The following is a 20,516-nucleotide window of genomic DNA, read 5'->3' as shown; positions in this document are numbered from 1 at the left end:
TCTGAGCCATGAGCCATCTGAGCCTTGAACCATCTGAGCCTTGAACCATCTGAGCCATGAGCCATCTGAGCTTTGATCCATCTGAGCCTTGAGCCATCTGAGCCTTGAACCATCTGAGCCTTGAACCATCTGAGCCATGAGTCATCTGAGCCTTGAACCATCTGAGCCTTGAACCATCTGAGCCTTGAACCATCTGAGCCATGAGCCATCTGAGCCATGATTCATACTGAGCTTTGAACCATCTTCGCCTTGAACCATCTGAGCCTTGAATCATCTGAGCCTTGAGTCATCTGAGTCATGTGTAATCTGAGCCATGAGTCATCTTCGCCTTGAACCATTTTAGCCTTGAACCATCTGAGCCATGAGACATCTGAGCCTTGAACCATCTCAGCCATGAGTCATCTGAGCCTTGAACCACCTGAGCCATGAGTCATACTGAGCTTTGAACCATCTGAGCCATGAGCCATCTGAGCCATGATTCATACTGAGCTTTGAACCATCTGAGTCATGAGCCATCTGAGCCATGAGTTATCTTAGCCATGGAAGAAAAGAGATAAGAAAGGAAGAACACACACAAACACACACACACACACAAATCAAATCAAATTGTATTTTAAATATGTGCCGAATACAACATGTAGACTTTGCTGTGAAGTGCTTGTATATGAGCCGTTCCCAATGATGCAGAGTTAAAAATAGTCAAATAAAATACACAAATAAAATACACAAGAATGGAGCCATATACAGGGAGTACCAGTACCAGATCAATGTGGAGCTATATACAGGGAGTACCAGTGTCAGATCAATGTGGAGCTATATACAGGAAGTACCAGTACCAGACCAATGTGGAGCTATATACAGGAAGTACCAGTACCAGACCAATGTGGAGCTATATACAGGAAGTACCAGTACCAGACCAATGTGGAGCTATATACAGGGAGTACCAGTACCAGACCAATGTGGAGCTATATACAGGAAGTACCAGTACCAGACCAATGTGGAGCTATATACAGGGAGTACCAGTGTCAGATCAATGTGGAGCTATATACAGGAAGTACCAGTACCAGACCAATGTGGAGCTATATACAGGGAGTACCAGTACCAGATCAATGTGGAGCTATATACAGGGAGTACCAGTGTCAGATCAATGTGGAGCTATATACAGGAAGTACCAGTACCAGACCAATGTGGAGCTATATACAGGAAGTACCAGTACCAGACCAATGTGGAGCTATATACAGGAAGTACCAGTACCAGACCAATGTGGAGCTATATACAGGAAGTACCAGTACCAGACCAATGTGGAGCTATATACAGGGAGTACCAGTACCAGACCAATGTGGAGCTATATACAGGAAGTACCAGTACCAGACCAATGTGGAGCTATATACAGGAAGTACCAGTACCAGACCAATGTGGAGCTATATACAGGAAGTACCAGTACCAGACCAATGTGGAGCTATATACAGGAAGTACCAGTACCAGACCAATGTGGAGCTATATACAGGAAGTACCAGTACCAGACCAATGTGGAGCTATATACAGGAAGTACCAGTACCAGACCAATGTGGAGCTATATACAGGAAGTACCAGTACCAGACCAATGTGGAGCTATATACAGGAAGTACCAGTACCAGACCAATGTGGAGCTATATACAGGGAGTACCAGTACCAGACCAATGTGGAGCTATATACAGGAAGTACCAGTACCAGACCAATGTGGAGCTATATACAGGAAGTACCAGTACCAGACCAATGTGGAGCTATATACAGGAAGTACCAGTACCAGACCAATGTGGAGCTATATACAGGAAGTACCAGTACCAGACCAATGTGGAGCTATATACAGGAAGTACCAGTACCAGACCAATGTGGAGCTATATACAGGAAGTACCAGTACCAGACCAATGTGGAGCTATATACAGGAAGTACCAGTACCAGACCAATGTGGAGCTATATACAGGAAGTACCAGTACCAGACCAATGTGGAGCTATATACAGGAAGTACCAGTACCAGACCAATGTGGAGCTATATACAGGAAGTACCAGTACCAGACCAATGTGGAGCTATATACAGGAAGTACCAGTACCAGACCAATGTGGAGCTATATACAGGAAGTACCAGTACCAGACCAATGTGGAGCTATATACAGGGAGTACCAGTACCAGACCAATGTGGAGCTATATACAGGAAGTACCAGTACCAGACCAATGTGGAGCTATATACAGGAAGTACCAGTACCAGACCAATGTGGAGCTATATACAGGAAGTACCAGTACCAGACCAATGTGGAGCTATATACAGGAAGTACCAGTACCAGACCAATGTGGAGCTATATACAGGAAGTACCAGTACCAGACCAATGTGGAGCTATATACAGGAAGTACCAGTACCAGACCAATGTGGAGCTATATACAGGGAGTACCAGTACCAGACCAATGTGGAGCTATATACAGGAAGTACCAGTACCAGACCAATGTGGAGCTATATTCAGGGAGTACCAGTACCAGATCAATGTGGAGCTATATACAGGGAGTACCAGTACCAGATCAATGTGGAGCTATATACAGGAAGTACCAGTACCAGACCAATGTGGAGCTATATACAGGGAGTACCAGTACCCGATCACTGTGGAGCTATATACAGGGAGTACCAGTACCAGATCAATGTGGAGCTATATATAGGGAGAACTAGTACCAGATCACTGTGGATCTATGTACAGGGAGTACCAGTACCAGATCAATGTGGAGCTATATACAGGGAGCACCAGTACCAGATCAATGTGGAGCTATATACAGGAAGTACCAGTACCAGACCAATGTGGAGCTATATACAGGGAGAACTAGTACCAGATCACTGTGGATCTATGTACAGGGAGTACCAGTACCAGATCAATGTGGAGCTATATACAGGGCAGTACCAGTACCAGATCACTGTGGATCTATGTACAGGGAGTACCAGTACCAGATCAATGTGGAGCTATATACAGGGAGTTCCAGAATGTGTGTGTGTGTGTCATTATGCAGGTGAGTGTTATGTGTGTGTGATAGGGCTGGGAACACCTTCCTAATATTGAGTTGCGCACCCTCCCAGAACCTTCAGAACAGACTCAATTCGTCGGGGAATGAAAGCGTTCCACAGGGATGATGACTCCAATGCTTCCAACAGTTGTGTCCTTTGGGTGGTGATCAATTCTTGATACACATGGGAAACTGTTGAGTGTGGAAAACCCAGCAGCGTTGCAGTTGTTGACACAAACCGGTGCTTCTGGCACCTACTACCATGCCACATACACTTACTTATATATTTTGTCTTGCCCATTCACCCTCTGAATGGTACACACACACAATCCATGTCTCAATTGTCTCAAGGCTTGCAAATTCTTCTTTAACATGTTTCCTCTCCTTCATCTACACTGATTGAAGTGGATTTAACAAGTGACATCAATAAGGGATCATATCTTTCACCTGGATTCACCTGGTCAGTCTATGTCATGGAAAGAGGAGGTGTTCTTAAAGTTTTGTACACTCAGTGTGTATGTATTGCGATTCGATACTGTGATTTTATTGTGATTCCATGTTCCCTACATATTTCTTACCATATGTTTGCTGCAGAGGGACAAGAGAGAGATGATGAGAAAATGAGTTTGCATCAGTCAAAGTGCTGAAACAAATTGGCTCCCTATTTAAAAAGAAGATGGAGGACAAGCGATGAAGGAAAATACTGAAGTTTTGGTGCATCATATTATATGTATATTTTGTCAAAACGATACAATATATTCTAAAAACTGATATCCAAATATGTAACCTTCTGGATGTTTTCCTCCATCACTAGTGTGTGCGCGTATGTAGTGAATGTGTGTGGGTTTTCTGTGAGAGTGTAAATGTAGTGTGTGTGAGTGTGTGTATATAGTGTGTATATACTGTATAGTCTTGTGAGTGTGCACAGAGTCAGTGCAAGATAGGGTCAGTGCAGATAGTCTTATGGCTACTTAGCAGTCATGTGTGTGGGTAGAATCTGTCTGCAACCTTCCTCTGATACCGTCTGATACAGAGGTCCTGTATGGCAGGGAGCTCGGCCCCAGTGATGTACTGGGCTGTCCGCACCAGCCTCTGTAGCGCTTTGCGGTCGAGGGCGGTGCATTTGCCATACCAAGCCAGGGCCGGCTTTACGGGATGGCAAACCCGGGCAGGGATCCCCCGGATAGAATTTGTGCTCCCCCAGTATTGTTTCCCCATAAAAATAACAAATGGTAAATGAAATACAATGTCCCGTTTTGACAACGTAGCGTTGCCAGGCCTGAGAGTAGAGCAGACCAGGACAGAGGCTATATGCCGGGTGTGAGCTCGTTATCTGAGGAGGAGGAGGGAGGGAGGATGTAATCATGAATCAATAAAACACGGAGGCAGTGCTGTATCATAAAGACAGTCACAGGTAGAGCTCGTTGTTTGGTGAAGGGCCAGTCAACCCAGAAAACTGTGACTGTATTCATGATACAGCACGGCCTCGGGTGCCTTATTGCTTTCAGAAAACTGTTACCTACATATTCAAATAACAATGAATTACACATTTTAGTTAGAACTTTATTTTGATTTCATTTTTTCTATTGGCATTTACTTGGATATGCCCATGATATTGACGTTGATTTGTGATTTCTGCCGGCTCAGAAACAGTTGTCTCGTCTGGGCACCGCTCACTCTACGTATGGTACTGCAGATATCAAAACATTTTAGGATCCAAAGGGCCCATGCCAAATATTTTCAGCGTCCTGAGGTGGAAGAGGCTCTGTCATGCCCTCTCCAAAACTGTGTGGGTGCGTGTGGACCATTTTAGCTATACCAAGTCCTTAGTAATGTGCACACCAAGGAGCTCTCGAACCGCTCTACTACAAACCCGTTGATGTGGATGGGGACGTGCTCTCCTCCCTTTCTCCTATAGTCCACGATCAGCTCCTTGGTCTTACTGGCATTAAGGGAGAGGTTGTTGTCCTTGATGATGGTGTTGGAGTCGTGCGTAGACCAACCTTTCAAAGTGCATCATAATTACAGATGTGAGGGCTACAGGGCGATAGTCATTTAGACAGGTTACTTTGGAGTTCTTGGGAACAGGTACAATGGTGGTCAGCTGGAAACATGTTTGGATTACGCTTGCCAACTGGTCTGCTTAGTCACTGGTACTTCGTGTTTGAACTTTTGTTTGTAAACAGGAAGCAGTCGACACACACACACACACCCTGTGGTAGTGAGTTTCCTGTGTGACTGAGACAGGGAACTGAAACCTGTGCCCTCCGCTGCTGAGTCAGGGGAAAAAGATGCAGGCGTGAGTAGTGTGTGTGTGTGTGTGTGTGTGTGTGTGCGTGTGCGTGTGCGTGTGTGTGTGTGTGTGTGTGTGTGTGTGTGTGTGTGTGTGTGTGTGTGTGTGTGTGTGTGTGTGTGCGTGCGTGCGTGCGTGCGTGTGTGTGTGTGTGCGTGTGTGCGCGTGCGTGCGTGTGCGTGCGTGCGTGTGCGTGTGTGTGCGTGTGTGCGTGCGTACGAGGACGTGTCTGCATGTCTGCTGAAAGGCAGAAGAAGCCCTTTTCTGCAGTATCTTCTCACCTTTCTATCAGTCCTGACTCCACGGTACTAGTTTATTACTCTGAAGAATTATGCAAGTTAGGTTGCTCTGTGAATGATTAATATAGAGATTAGCAGCTAAGGTGATCTCACCCATTTATCCACTTCACAATCACCTCGGGGTACAGTAGCTCATAATGTGAGCAGAAAGCAGAACAGGTAGCATAGAAATATAATTATATGACAGCCACAGGTGGCTGGCTACACATGGAAAGGAGATAGTTTGCTGAATATGGATATGCGTTGACAATTTGCATTCTTTCACTTGTTATACTGAACAAAAATATAAACGCAAATGAATTATGCCCTAATCTATGATTTTCACGACTGGGGATACAGGTATGCATCTGTTCATCACATATACCTTTAAAAAAAAAAGTAGGGGCGTTGATCAGAAAACCAGTCAGTATCTGGTGTGACCACCATTTGCCTCATGCAGCGCGACACATTTCCTTCACATAGAGTTGATCAGGTTTTGGCCTGTGGAATGTTTATTCCGGTCAAGAAATAGTCACAACATGACATCAAAGTGCCCCAAAAACACGGAACATAAACAAAGTATAGCGAGTGAACATCTCACATAACAATCAACAATTACACACAAAGACATGGAGGGGAACAGCGGACTAAATACATGTAGTGTGATTACATAATGAAAACAAGGTGTGTAATGGAACAAGACAAAACAAATGGACATATGGGAAATGGAGCGGCGATGGCTAGAAAGCCGGTGACGTCGATCGCCGAACACCGCCCCAACAAGGAGAGGAGCCCACTTCAGAGGAAGTCGTGACATGTCTTGTGAGTATGCGGGCCATGGAAGAACTGGGACATTTTCAGCTTCCAGGGGCTTCCAGGCGCGACATGGGGCGGTGCATTTTTCATGCTGAAACATGAGGTGATGAATGTCACGACAATGGGCCTCGCGGTATCTCTGTGTATTCTAGTTGCAAGTGTTCGTTGTCCGTGGCTTATGCCTGACCGTACCATAACCCCACCACCAACATGGGGCACTCTTTTCACAATGTTGACATCAGCAAACCACTCGTCCACAAATTTGTGCCCAAAATTTGAGAGAAATATGCTTTTTGTGCATATGGAAAATGTCTGGGATCTTTTATTTCAGCTCATGGGACCAATATTTACATGTTGCGTTTATATTTTTGTTCAGTGTATTTGTCCAAATAATGACATCATATCCCCGTGAAATGCTCTATATCTGACAATCACTGTCTCAGTTGTCTCTCAAATGCTGATTTCTAGGATTGCAGTTATTGCTGGTGTTGTGAACAAGTCACGGTTGGAACACACGGTAGTGTAGTTGATAGTGTAGCTTTCAGGCCCCGAGGGAAACTGAACTGACGCTGGATCAGGTAACCTGTTTTCTGTTGCCTCTGAGAAAGTTCCTGGCTCCTCCTCCTGACGTCCAGGCCCGTCCTTGTTGCCACGGGAGACGGCTGACCTCCAGGCTGCCCTCGTCGTGAACTGAAGAGGGAGAGGGACACACAAGCCTCACAAACTATAGTAAACATAAAAATACAAACAAGTAAACAACACAAACCAAAACAGAGAGAAAGTCAGACAGACAGACAGCTCAAAGCTAAACTTTGTTGTTTCCTGAAATCAACAAATAAAGTCATACGACTAAGAAGCCAAAGAAAGAAACAGGACAATCACATTAAACATCTCATGTCTGCCTTGAGGCTATGAAATGACCCAACATTGAAAACAAGCTAAGAATATAAAACAATTCCTAGAAGAAGAAAAACACACTTAAATACAAAAGCTGAAATAGTTTGTGATGCAGGTAAACAATGTGTGGTTGCCATGCCGACAAGCCATGGATGTATAAATAGCATGGCCAGTGTTTGTTTAGTTGATGCAGCTCGCCTGCCTGCCAGCCAGCAGGATGAGCCTATCCCTGAAGAGAGAGAGAGATAGAGAGGGATCTGTGGGCTGAGTAGAGTAGCAAGCAGTACTGTGTACCATAATGATCAACCAGTCATCCCTCCCCTCAGCCCACACCAGAGGAATGTAGCTGGAAAACCAAAGAGGCCATTCCTAATATACTGACCCCCCCCAACCCTCCCACTTGACCCCCAGGGAGGTCCAGGGGTCATCACGCAGGCCAAGCTGTCTGGGAAACACCCTAAATAAGACAGACAACATTACTGTTCTATAAGTGTACAGTAGACACTGTACATACAGTACTTAACATGTTTTGTTTGGATAGGTGTACTACATGACAGATATAAGTACTACAAGACAGATAGGAGTACGACAAGACAGATAGGAGTACTACAAGACAGATAGGAGTACTACAAGACAGATAGGAGTACTACAAGACAGATATAAGTACTACAAGACAGATAAGAGTACTACATGACATAAATAAGTACTACAAGACAGATAGGAGTACTACAAGACAGATATAAGTACTACAAGACAGATAGGAGTACTACAAGACAGATATAAGTACTACAAGACAGATAAGAGTACTACAAGACAGATAGGAGTACTACAAGACAGATAGGAGTACTACAAGACAGATAAGAGTACTACACGACAGATATAAGTACTACAAGACAGATAGGAGTACTACAAGACAGATAGGAGTACTACAAGACAGATAGGAGTACTACAAGACAGATAGGAGTACTACAAGACAGATATAAGTACTACAAGACAGATAGGAGTACTACAAGACAGATATAAGTACTACAAGACAGATAAGAGTACTACAAGACAGATAGGAGTACTACAAGACAGATAGGAGTACTACAAGACAGATAAGAGTACTACACGACAGATATAAGTACTACAAGACAGATAGGAGTACTACAAGACAGATAGGAGTACTACAAGACAGATAGGAGTACTACAAGACAGATAGGAGTACTACAATACAGATATAAGTACTACAAGACAGATAGGAGTACTACAAGACAGATATAAGTACTACAAGACAGATAAGAGTACTACAAGACAGATAGGAGTACTACAAGACAGATAGGAGTACTACAAGACAGATAGGAGTACTACAAGACAGATAAGAGTACTACACGACAGATATAAGTACTACAAGACAGATAGGAGTACTACAAGACAGATAGGAGTACTACAAGACAGATAGGAGTACTACAAGACAGATAAGAGTACTACATGACAGATATAAGTACTACAAGACAGATAGGAGTACTACAATACAGATAGGAGTAATACAAGACAGATAGGAGTACTACAATACAGATAGGAGTACTACAAGACAGATAAGAGTACTACACGACAGATATGAGTACTACAAGACAGATAGGAGTACTACAAGACAGATAGGAGTACTACAAGACAGATAGGAGTACTACAAGACAGATAGGAGTACTACAAGACAGATAAGAGTACTACACGACAGATATAAGTACTACAAGACAGATAGGAGTACTACAAGACAGATAGGAGTACTACAAGACAGATAGGAGTACTACAAGATAGATAAGAGTACTACACGACAGATATAAGTACTACAAGACAGATAGGAGTACTACAAGACAGATAGGAGTACTACAAGACAGATAGGAGTACTACAAGACAGATAAGAGTACTACATGACAGATATAAGTACTACAAGACAGATAGGAGTACTACAATACAGATAGGAGTAATACAAGACAGATAGGAGTACTACAATACAGATAGGAGTACTACAAGACAGATAAGAGTACTACACGACAGATATGAGTACTACAAGACAGATAGGAATACTACAAGACAGATAGGAGTACTACAAGACAGATAGGAGTACTACAAGACAGATAGGAGTACTACAAGACAGATAAGAGTACTACACGACAGATATAAGTACTACAAGACAGATAGGAGTACTACAAGACAGATAGGAGTACTACAATACAGATAGGAGTAATACAAGACAGATAGGAGTACTACAAGACAGATATAAGTACTACAAGACAGATAGGAGTACTACAAGACAGATAGGAGTAATACAAGACAGATAGGAGTACTACAAGACAGATATAAGTACTACAAGACAGAAGGAGTACTACATGACAGAATTTCAAGATAAGCCTTCTCTGTTTGACCTGCTGAAAGTGTTGTCTGGCTGTCTGTGGAAAATATACTGTGCACACTGTGCTTTTGATTTGAACTGTGACCTCAGATAGGACATGTCATCCCTATTGCAAAGGTTGCTGTTATATATATATCTATTTTTTTTACATGAAAACGAAGTAATTTCATATTCCCAATATACAGTAAGTATTGTGCTGCTGGCCGGTCTCCAAACTTTAACCTCACCCCCAACACACACTTTCCCTTCCTAATTGCCAAGTAACATGGACGCCTCTCTCATCTCTCTCCTCTCTGTAGGGAATGGTGAAAGCACCTGGAGCGAGACAGACGCGGACAGATAGAGAGGGGATCTGGGAGCAGGCTCCCCTCAGACTAGTGACCGAGAGAAACAGACACAGCAGCAGTTACTGCAGTACTGACTGGTCCCCCTGTCTTCAACTGAACCACAGTACTGACTGGTCCCCTGTCTTCAACTGAACCACAGTACTGACTGGTCCCCTGTCTTCAACTGAACCACAGTACTGACTGGTCCCCTGTCTTCAACTGAACCACAGTACTGACTGGTCCCCTGTCTTCAACTGAACCACAGTACTGACTGGTCCCCTGTCTTCAACTGAACCACAGTACTGACTGGTCCCCTGTCTTCAACTGAACCACAGTACTGACTGGTCCCCTGTCTTCAACTGAACCACAGTACTGACTGGTCCCCTGTCTTCAACTGAACCACAGTACTGACTGGTCCCCTGTCTTCAACTGAACCACAGTACTGACTGGTCCCCTGTCTTCAACTGAACCACAGTACTGACTGGTCCCCTGTCTTCAACTGAACCACAGTACTGACTGGTCCCCTGTCTTCAACTGAACCACAGTACTGACTGGTCCCCTGTCTTCAACTGAACCACACTACTGACTGGTCCCCTGTCTTTAACTGAACCACAGTACTGACTGGCCCCCTGTCTTCAACTGAACCACACTACTGACTGGTCCCCTGTCTTCAACTGAACCACAGTACTGACTGGTCCCCTGTCTTCAACTGAACCGCTTCCTGTTTCCTCCCACCCGGACCACTGGACAAGAACCAGGCCCAACCGCCTCCAACACTCAGGTAAGACTGACTGGCTGTGTTGTATTAGTATTCTCGTAGTCTCAGCCTCCTATATGAGCATGTATTTGCTACTCTATGTGCTTGTATAGACAGAGCTGTGTCCTCTTTTCTAGTAGTTTAATCTAATCAATATGTATATAGGAGGAGAAAAGGAAGGTTGTATTTTGTACTCAAAATGCACAGCAGTGGATTATCTTAACAACCCACATACTTCTTTCTGGTTCTGGTGGGGCAGAAGTGATACTGAGCTACCATGTTGTCAGTTTCCTGAACTCGTCAGGGTTATCCAGTCAGAGGACAGAGCTGGCTGTCCAGAGCTATCTAGTCCAATCAGGAGAGGACAAGGGTTCAGGGGCGGGAACAAGGAAGAACGTTCTAGAATGAAACACAACCCAAGCACAGACCACATACTAAAGCGCTAAGGTAGAATTATGTTGTAAACAGAAGTTCATAGTTTAGGGGGTGCCCCAAATGGCACCCTATTCCCTAAATAGTGCACTACTTTTGATCAAGTCCTATGGGCCCAGGTCAAAAGTAGTGCACTACATAGGGACCAAGGTGCTATTTGGGATGTAATCTTAGTTTCCACAGTGTTTACAACCCTGGAGTTCTGTGCCAGAAGTTCCAGTAGAGACTATAAGCCGTTGATGTTGTACAGTAAGCCAGGTCAGGGGGTGTTGTGTCAGTGTGTGTGTGGTTATGATGAGTTTCTGAAGAGAGCCGTGTTGCCTTGGCTAGCGGCTTTGTGTGTGTGTGTGTGTGTGTGTGTGTGTGTGTGTGTGTGTGTGTGTGTGTGTGTGTGTGTGTGTGTTTGTGTGTGTGTGTGTGGCCGGTGTACTAACCCGAGGTCAGGCTCCTCCCACAGAGGTGTGAAAATGTACACTGTGTCTATTTTTCCCCATCCCTCGTGAGTCAACTCCCTCCCTCCCTCCCTCCCTCCCTCCCTCCCTCCCTCCCTCCCTCCCTCCCTCCCTCCCTCCCTCCCTCCCTCCCTCCCTCCCTCCCTCCCTCCCTCCCTCCCTCCCTCCCTCCCTCCCTCCCTCCCTCCCTCCCTCTTGCTGTCTCTCCACTCAGTCCTCTGACTGCTGCTGACTCACTGAAATCTGATCCCTGCTGAGCCTGTCCCTCCTTCTTTTCGAATACCCCCTCTCCTTTTCAAATCAAATCAAATCAAATGTTAATGGTCACATACATATGGTTAGCAGATGTTATTGTAAGTGTAGTGAAATGCGTGTGCTTATAGTTCCAACAGTGCAGCAATATCTAACATGTAATCTAACAATTCCACAACAACTACCTTATACACACAAATCTAAGTAAAGGAATGGAATAAGAATATAAACATATAAATATATGGATGGGCAATGACAGAGCGGCATAGGCAAGATGCAATAGATGGTATAAAATACCCCCACACCTTTCTCTTACCCCCTCTCCTTTTGTCTTACCCCCTTTCCTTTGCTATTACCCCCTGTCATTTTCTATTACCCCCTCTCATTTCTCTTACCCCCTCTACTTTTCTCTTACCCCCTCTCATTTCTCTTACCCCCTCTACTTTTCTCTTACCCCCTCTCATTTTCTCTTACCCCCTCTACTTTTCTCTTACCCCCTCTCATTTTCTCTTACCCCCTCTCCTTTTCTCTTACCCCCTTTCCTTTGCTATTACCCCCTCTCATTTTCTATTACCCCCTCTCATTTCTCTTACCCCCTCTACTTTTCTCTTACCCCCTCTCATTTTCTCTTACCCCCTCTCATTTCTCTTATCTCCTCTCCTTTTCTCTTACCCCCTCTCATTTCTCTCATCTCCTCTCCTTTTCTCTTACCCCCTCTCCTTTTCTCTTACCCCATCTCCCTTTCTCTTACCCCCTCTCCTTTTCTCTTACCCCCTCTCCTTTTCTCTTACCCCCTCTCCATTTACTCCCTCTCTCTTGGCCTTTTTCCATGGTCCTCTTTTTCGCATCTCCATGTCTTCATTTCTCCTCTTCTTTCAGTCTCTTGATCACTTTCCCTTCCTTTTCTTCTACCCCTTAGTTCTCTCACTCTCTTCCTCTTGCCTCCGCTCCTCGTTTCCCTTCATCACTCGCTCTTCCTTTTCTTCTACCCCTTAGTTCTCTCACTCTCTTCCTCTTGCCTCCGCTCCTCGTTTCCCTTCATCACTCGCTCTTTCTTTTCTTTCCTTTTCTCTCTCTCTGTCCTTTATCTCTCTCTTCTCAGGTGTGTGATGAGCTAGCTTTGCTCTTCAACTCAGAGCGACATATCCGTGGAGCTCTTGAGTTCTATTTCTATGGTTTACTCCAGTCAGCCCCACACACTGCACCACTGCACCACTGCACCACTAAACCACTGCACCACTGTACCACCTCACCACTGTACCACTGTACCACTGCACCACTGTACCACTACACCACTGTACCACTGTACCACTGTGTGAAAGTCACTTGGCTGCTGGCTAGTTATCTGGAAGTGAGATTCTCATAGCCCCTAGTGGGACTAGGTGTTTTGTGTTTGTGTGTGAGTGGAAATGTGTGTGTCGAGGGAGGTGTGTGTGTGTGTCAGGGGGAGACGTGTGTGTGCCGGGGGGGAGTGTGTGTGTGTGTGTGTGTGTGTGTGTGTGTGTGTGTGTGTGTGCGTGCGTGCGTGCGTGCGTGCGTGCGTGCGTGGGTCTGCAGGGGCCTCAGAAGGCACTGTGCTGTAGTCCAGTGTAGACTAGTGGTGTGTCAGGATGGTTGGATCTACTCTGAGTTCTGACAGACACCTTACTCTCTCTCTCTCTCTCTTTCTCTCCGTGCCTTCTCTCTTCCTTCACACCCCTCTCTCTGCAACGGATATCTACCCTTTAGTTTATTTATTATCTCTCTCTCTCTTAGTTTCTTTCTATTCTTTTTTCCATATTATCTTTCTCCTCTTTCATGCGCCTCCAAGAAAGACCGCCTGGAAAAATACATTTTTCTCTGGAATATTTCAGTGTTCTGTTTGGATGCTTTCAGTCTGGAACCCCTCAACCTCTCGGCTCAGGAGTTAATTGTTTATGGAGAGAGTGATAGACACACACACACACGCACACACACTCACACACACACGCACACACGCACGCACACACACACACACACACACACACACACACACACACACACCACAGGAGGCTGTTGAGCTCATAATAATGGCCGGAATGGAGCAAATGGAATGGCTTCAAACACCTGAAAACCATGTTTTTCATGTATATGTTACCATTCCATTGATGCCGCTCCAGTCATTATAACGAGCCCATCCTCCCAATTAAGGTGCCACCTACCTCCTGTAATACACACACTGTTAATGGAGAGAGTGATTGACAGGAGGTTGTACATTAGTCAAAGACTTTCTGAAAGGAAAAGGGTGGATAACATGCTTATGTGTGTAGTGTGTATGTCAGGGAGTTCAAAACGGGCAGTGGCTGTGTTGTGTAGGTGGAAAACTCCACTTTACAACTGTAGTGGATAACTCCACTCTCTGTTCACGCTACTAACGGGAAACTCAATTTGCCAGCCAGTCACTGCAGCTGGCCTGGAATAAAAGGAGAGGGGAGAGATAGAGAAAGAGAGAGGGGGAACCTGGTGTCATGACATTGGCCTGGGGGTAGGTTTATGACAGTCATAAACACCTCTTCCCCCATTTTTCCTCTCTCTACCCTACTGATGTTACATTTGTGAAACCCTTGGTTAACATAGAGATTCTGGGAACATCATAAGGTTTGGGGAAATGAACAATATTCTGGTAAGCCGACCAATTGAACATATGCGGTGGTACTTAATGAATATGATGTCAGTTCAGTTGTCATCTGAGACATTCTCATCAATGATAAGATGACATAAACTCTACAGTGGAAAGTCTACACATCAGAGTTATCGGATTCACATGGAATTGTTGTTCAATTTAAATGTTTGAATATGAAATTATTCGTGATGGGATGAATTGTGATTTTAGCTTCTATAATGTGAGATTTGGGTTTTCATAAGCAGTATCACAATGCAGTGTCAAGGTTTTACATCACTCGGTATGGAATAGACGTTACAGAATATAATGCAATTTAAACAGTTACTTTAGACAACTGCCTTTGCATTGGGAGATGTTTATACTCTTGTTTTATAGAATATGGAAAATAGATTGCCATGTTGGCAGTTGGATTTTGTTTTTTCAATCAGTGGCCCGCCCCTGTGAAGGGACATGGGCTATAAAACTTTTCAAACACGCCCTCCTCTCCCTTCCTATATAAAGCCTTAACAACATTGTAACCTCCTGTTCTGAGGATGTGGGGATGACTGTCCGATGTCAGAATGGTTCAGATAATATCTACAGAACGAAGCCAACATCAGCGTGAGCTTTGGTTGCGAATGGTATGAACTTTGAACTCTTATTCACTACAGAAGTGATACCTCCTAACCGTTGAGTTAGCAACCGCAGCTGCAAACGCAGGTTAGGAAGTAACAGACAGAGTATCCCGTCTACCACACAATGACATTACTACAATGTATCCAATTTACCTGCAGAGACATTCTTCAAAGGACAAAGGACTCGGTTGGGCAACACGGCCTTCCATCTACCACCAACCTACCGAAGCGCAGCTCAGAGTAGATGTTTATTGCATTTTCCTTTTCCAAATGGTCGGTAATTTAGAATGCATAAGGTACTGTATTTACAATAGCACAGCTTCGCCCTTTGTTCCTCAGTCTTCCCGCTCTTTCACTCAAACCCAGCCCCTTTTCTTTTGTGAAACAAGCTGTCACATCTGTTCCGCCCGCTCGGGACGTTTTCCTTTATGACGTAATTTGTAATCAAGTTATGATTTAATTATGTGTATGTGTAATTCTGTGTGATTAGTTAGGTATTTAGTAAAAAATAAATAATTAAACCCAATTTTGTATTGCTGATTCAAATTGTTAGCCAGGGTTCGTGCAGATAACCAAGAATTTACAACTTTCAGATGAGACTGAATTAAGATGACGATTAATATTGACTGCTATTGATGTAAAATATTACTAGGTCTTGAAGAGTTTATTCGGAAGATAACAGCTCTATAAATATTATTTTGTGGTGCACCGACTCTCTAGTTAATTACATTTACATGATTAACTCAATCAGGTAATATTAATTACGGATAAATTATTTTATAGAATAGCATGTCATATCACTTAATCTGCCATAGCCAAAGACACGACACTGGCTTTCCACCAAAACTGCCATGGAAACTTTTTCACGCGGGGAGAGGGACTCTATCTCTAACCCTTGAGGTAGGCTTCCCCCTTGACACACTTCCACTACTCCCTCGCTCTTCTCTCCCTCTCTCTCTCTCTCTCTTTCTTTGTCTCATGTTCTTTGTCTCTAACATATAATGCACGTCGCACGAACAAACACACACACTCACATACACAAGCACACACACACACTCCCGTCTCTTGAATACTAAACAATTAGTTAATTACCTGGGCCTGTGCTGATGAGTTCATTCACACAGCAGAGCTTTTGATTTAATTACTAAGACATGGATGAGATGAAAGGAGGGTGTGTGTGTGTGTGTGCCTGCGTGCGTGTGTGTGTGAGTTTTTAATAAGAGCAGTTATTGTACAGGATCCTATGAGCTTTCCCATGGGAACCAATCAGATGGTCTCTGGTACACTGTACCCCCCCCCCCCCCCCCCCACACACACACACACTTACCCCATCAGACATGCCACCAGGGGTCTTTTCACAGTCCCCATATCCAGAAGAAATTTGAGAAAGCGTACAGTACTATATAAAGCCATTATTGCATGGAACTACCTTCCATCTCATATTGCTTAAATAAACAGCAAACCTGGTTTCAAAAAACAGATAAAGCAACACTTCACGGCACAACGCCTCTCCCTTGTTTGACCTAGATAGTGTTTGTGTATGTTACTGATATGTAGGCTATGTGCCTTTTGTAAAAGAAAATATTTTTTTACATAGTTCTGTCCTATTAATGTTCTGTATGATGTCATGTTTCATGTTTTATGTGGAGCTCAGGAAGAGTAGCTGCTGCTTTTGCAACAGCTAATGGGGATTCAGCTAGTTAGCCATACACACTGTTATCTGTCTGATACTGACAATACACACTGTGATCTGTCTGATACTGACAATACACACTGTGATCTGTCTGATACTGACAATACACACTGTGGTCTGTCTGATACTGACAATACACACTGTGATCTGTCTGATACTGACAATACACACTGTGATCTGTCTGATACTGACAATACACACTGTGGTCTGTCTGATACTGACAATACACACTGTGATCTGTCTGATACTGACAATACACACTGTGATCTGTCTGATACTGACAATACACACTGTGATCTGTCTGATACTGACAATACACACTGTGATCTGTCTGATACTGACAATACACACTGTGATCTGTCTGATACTGACAATACACACTGTTATCTGTCTGATACTGACAATACACACTGTGATCAGTCTGATACTGACAATACACACTGTTATCTGTCTGATACTGACAATACACACTGTGATCTGTCTGATACTGACAATACACACTGTGATCTGTCTGATACTGACAATACACACTGTGATCTGTCTGATACTGACAATACACACTGTGGTCTGTCTGATACTGACAATACACATTGTGATCTGTCTGATACTGACAATACACACTGTGATCTGTCTGATACTGACTATACACACTGTGATCTGTCTGATACTGACAATACACACTGTGATCTGTTTGGTACTGACAATATACAGGGGTATGTTTGGTACTGACAATACACACTAGGGTCTGTTTGAAACTGACAATACACACTGGGATGGTGTGTACTAACAATACACACTGTGGTCGGTTTGGTACTGACAGTTCACACTGGGGTCTGTTTGGTACTGACAATAAACACTGGGTCGGTTTGGCATTGACAATACACACTGGGGTATGTTTGGTATTGACAGTACACACTGGGGTCTGTTTGGTCCTGACAATACTGACAATACACACTAGGGTCTGTTTGGTACTGACAATAGACACTGTGGTCCGTTTGGTACTGACAGTACACACTGGGGTCGGTTTGGTACTGACAATAGACACTGGGATCGGTTTGGTACTGACAATAGACACTGGGGTCTGTTTGGTACTGACAATACACACTGGGATATATTTGGTACTGACAATACACACTGGGATATATTTGGTACTGACAATACACACTAGGGTCTGTTTGGTACTGACAGTACACACTAGGGTCTGTTTGGTACTGACAATACACACTGGTATCTGTTTGGTACTGACAATACACACTGTGGTCGGTTTGGTACTGACAGTACACACTGGGGTCTGTTTGGTACTGACAATACACACTGGGGTCTGTTTGGTACTGACAGTACACTCTGGGGTATGTTTGGTACTGACAGTACACACTGGGGTCTGTTTGGTACTGACAATACACACTGGGGTCTGTTTGGTACTGACAGTACACTCTGGGGTATGTTTGGTACTGACAGTACACACTGGGGTCTGTTTGGTACTGACAATACACACTGGGGTCTGTTTGGTACTGACAGTACACTCTGGGGTATGTTTGGTACTGACAGTACACACTGGGGTCTGTTTGGTACTGACAATACACACTGGGGTCTGTTTGGTACTGACATTACACACTGGGGTATGTTTGGTACTGACAGTACACACTGGGGTCTGTTTGGTACTGACAACACACACTGGGATCTGTTTGGTACTGACAATATACACTTATGTCTGTTTGGTACTGACAATACACACTGGGTCGGTTTGGTATTGACAATACAAACTGGGGTATGCTTGGTACTGACAGTACACACTGGGGTCTGTTTGGTACTGACCATACTCACTGTGGTCTGTTTGGTACTGACAACACACACTGGGATCTGTTTGGTACTGACAATATACACTTATGTCTGTTTGGTACTGACAGTACACACTTATGTCTGTTTGGTACTGCCAATACACACTGGGGTCTGTTTGGTACTGCCAATACACACTGGGGTCTGTTTGGTACTGACAATATACAGGGGTATGTTTGGTACTGACAATACACACTAGGGTCTGTTTGAAACTGACAATACACACTGGGATCTGTTTGGTACTAACAATACACACTGTGGTCGGTTTGGTACTGACAGTTCACACTGGGGTCTGTTTGGTACTGACAATAAACACTGGGTCGGTTTGGCATTGACAATACACACTGGGGTATGTTTGGTATTGACAGTACACACTGGGGTCTGTTTGGTCCTGACAATACTGACAATACACACTAGGGTCTGTTTGGTACTGACAATAGACACTGTGGTCCGTTTGGTACTGACAGTACACACTGGGGTCGGTTTGGTACTGACAATAGACACTGGGATCGGTTTGGTACTGACAATAGACACTGGGATCTGTTTGGTACTGACAATACACACTGGGGTCTGTTTGGTACTGACAATACACACTGGGATATATTTGGTACTGACAATACACACTGGGATATATTTGGTACTGACAATACACACTAGGGTCTGTTTGGTACTGACAGTACACACTAGGGTCTGTTTGGTACTGACAATACACACTGGTATCTGTTTGGTACTGACAATACACACTGTGGTCGGTTTGGTACTGACAGTACACACTGGGGTCTGTTTGGTACTGACAATACACACTGGGGTCTGTTTGGTACTGACAGTACACTCTGGGGTCTGTTTAGTACTGACACTACACACTGGGTCGGTTTGGTATTGACATTACACACTGGGGTATGTTTGGTACTGACAGTACACACTGGGGTCTGTTTGGTACTGACCATACTCACTGTGGTCTATTTGGTACTGACAACACACACTGGGATCTGTTTGGTACTGACAATATACACTTATGTCTGTTTGGTACTGACAATACACACTGGGTCGGTTTGGTATTGACAATACAAACTGGGGTATGCTTGGTACTGACAGTACACACTGGGGTCTGTTTGGTACTGACCATACTCACTGTGGTCTGTTTGGTACTGACAACACACACTGGGATCTGTTTGGTACTGACAATATACACTTATGTCTGTTTGGTACTGACAGTACACACTTATGTCTGTTTGGTACTGCCAATACACACTGGGGTCTGTTTGGTACTGCCAATACACACTGGGGTCTGTTTGGTACTGACAATATACAGGGGTATGTTTGGTACTGACAATACACACTAGGGTCTGTTTGAAACTGACAATACACACTGGGATCTGTTTGGTACTAACAATACACACTGTGGTCGGTTTGGTACTGACAGTTCACACTGGGGTCTGTTTGGTACTGACAATAAACACTGGGTCGGTTTGGCATTGACAATACACACTGGGGTATGTTTGGTATTGACAGTACACACTGGGGTCTGTTTGGTACTGACAATACCCTAGGGTCTGTTTGGTCCTGACAATACTGACAATACACACTAGGGTCTGTTTGGTACTGACAATAGACACTGTGGTCTGTTTGGTACTGACAGTACACACTGGGGTCGGTTTGGTACTGACAATAGACACTGGGATCGGTTTGGTACTGACAATAGACACTGGGATCTGTTTGGTACTGACAATACACACTTGGGTCTGTTTGGTACTGACAATACACACTGGGATATATTTGGTACTGACAATACACACTGGGATATATTTGGTACTGA

General features: G+C 44.1%; 1 protein-coding gene across 4 annotated transcripts in view; it reads left to right on the top strand.

Annotated features, from left to right (window-relative positions):
* The window catches only part of atxn1a (ataxin 1a), a 194,316-nt gene that overhangs the window by 47,323 nt on the left and 126,477 nt on the right, over positions 1–20,516 (top strand). For all 4 annotated transcript variants that reach the window (XM_090209053.1, XM_090209052.1, XM_090209055.1 and 1 more), the window contains exon 2: positions 9,997–10,804. The gene's annotated coding sequence lies outside the window, so the exon portion shown is untranslated. The remainder of the gene's footprint in view (positions 1–9,996; positions 10,805–20,516) is intronic.

Source organism: Oncorhynchus mykiss, chromosome 18 (genome assembly GCF_057628025.1).
Source record: "Oncorhynchus mykiss isolate SJ-2025 chromosome 18, ASM5762802v1, whole genome shotgun sequence".
NCBI lineage: Eukaryota > Metazoa > Chordata > Actinopteri > Salmoniformes > Salmonidae > Oncorhynchus > Oncorhynchus mykiss.
The sequence above is the reverse complement of the archived record's forward strand: the minus strand, read 5'-3'. Positions and strand labels throughout refer to the sequence as shown.